The sequence below is a fragment of the Euprymna scolopes genome, chromosome 2 (assembly GCF_053919585.1).
Source record: "Euprymna scolopes isolate OS-2025 chromosome 2, ASM5391958v1, whole genome shotgun sequence".
NCBI classification, from domain to species: domain Eukaryota; kingdom Metazoa; phylum Mollusca; class Cephalopoda; order Sepiida; family Sepiolidae; genus Euprymna; species Euprymna scolopes.
This window is the reverse complement of record NC_136483.1, coordinates 194,567,866-194,568,775: the sequence shown is the minus strand read 5'-3', so window position 1 is coordinate 194,568,775 and position 910 is coordinate 194,567,866.

The following is a 910-nucleotide window of genomic DNA, read 5'->3' as shown; positions in this document are numbered from 1 at the left end:
AGCACTGGCTCTTCAGTTTTGGGTCTAGAGTTTAGGGCATGATCAGCGTTCCCGTGTGAGCTGTCAGCATTTGTTATACAATCCTCAGGAACTGTGGTCAGAAACAGATCTAGAAGTGATGCATGTTGTTCTTGCTGGTCAGGGAAACAGGTTGGAAACGTAACCATTTGTGATAGAGAGTGAGGTATAGCAATGCTATGTGTTGTGATGCCCGCTGCATCTGTGTGAGTAGAGAATCCAAGCCAGTTTTTGTGGTGAACATTAAAGTCACCAAATACATGTACTTGTGCGCTAGTGTCGAAGCAGAGTGCTGTGTCTATGCTGTCAGAGACTTTGTTTATTATGGTGCAGTCCTGGGTCGAGGGAGAGCGGTAGAGGAAATAAAAGTAGCTAATGTTATGTTGTATGTTTAGTCTAAAGCACATAAAGGCTTGATCGTCCGTTTCTAGGTTTGTTTCTCTAGTCAGGGGGAGGTGTTACGAATGTAGACTCCAAGTCCGTGCATATGTCTGTCAGAGTCCTTATGGCAGAATGGGAGATAGCCAGGCATGTTAAAGTAGTTAGAAGGGATGGAGGAATGTAAGTTAATCTCACTTAGTGCTAAGATATCCGGGGTATTTGTTAGGAGAAATTCTTCAACATCAGCTAAATTAGTTTTAAGCCCACGGATGTTAGTGAATGCAAGTCTCAAGGGAGGAGGCAAGTTGGATTTGTTTGTCCCTAGGCCTGGTTTAAGCTTATTTTTGGATTGTACTGTCATCATGTTTTTAAAGAGTTTCAGTTAGGTGAGGGGGAGCTGAACAAGAGGTTATGCAGGGTATCAGACATGCAACACAAGTAGACCATTAGCTGACCTTTCTTCAACTAGGACTGTGGCCTCAGGAAAGCCCATTGGGGATGAGTGCAGGGT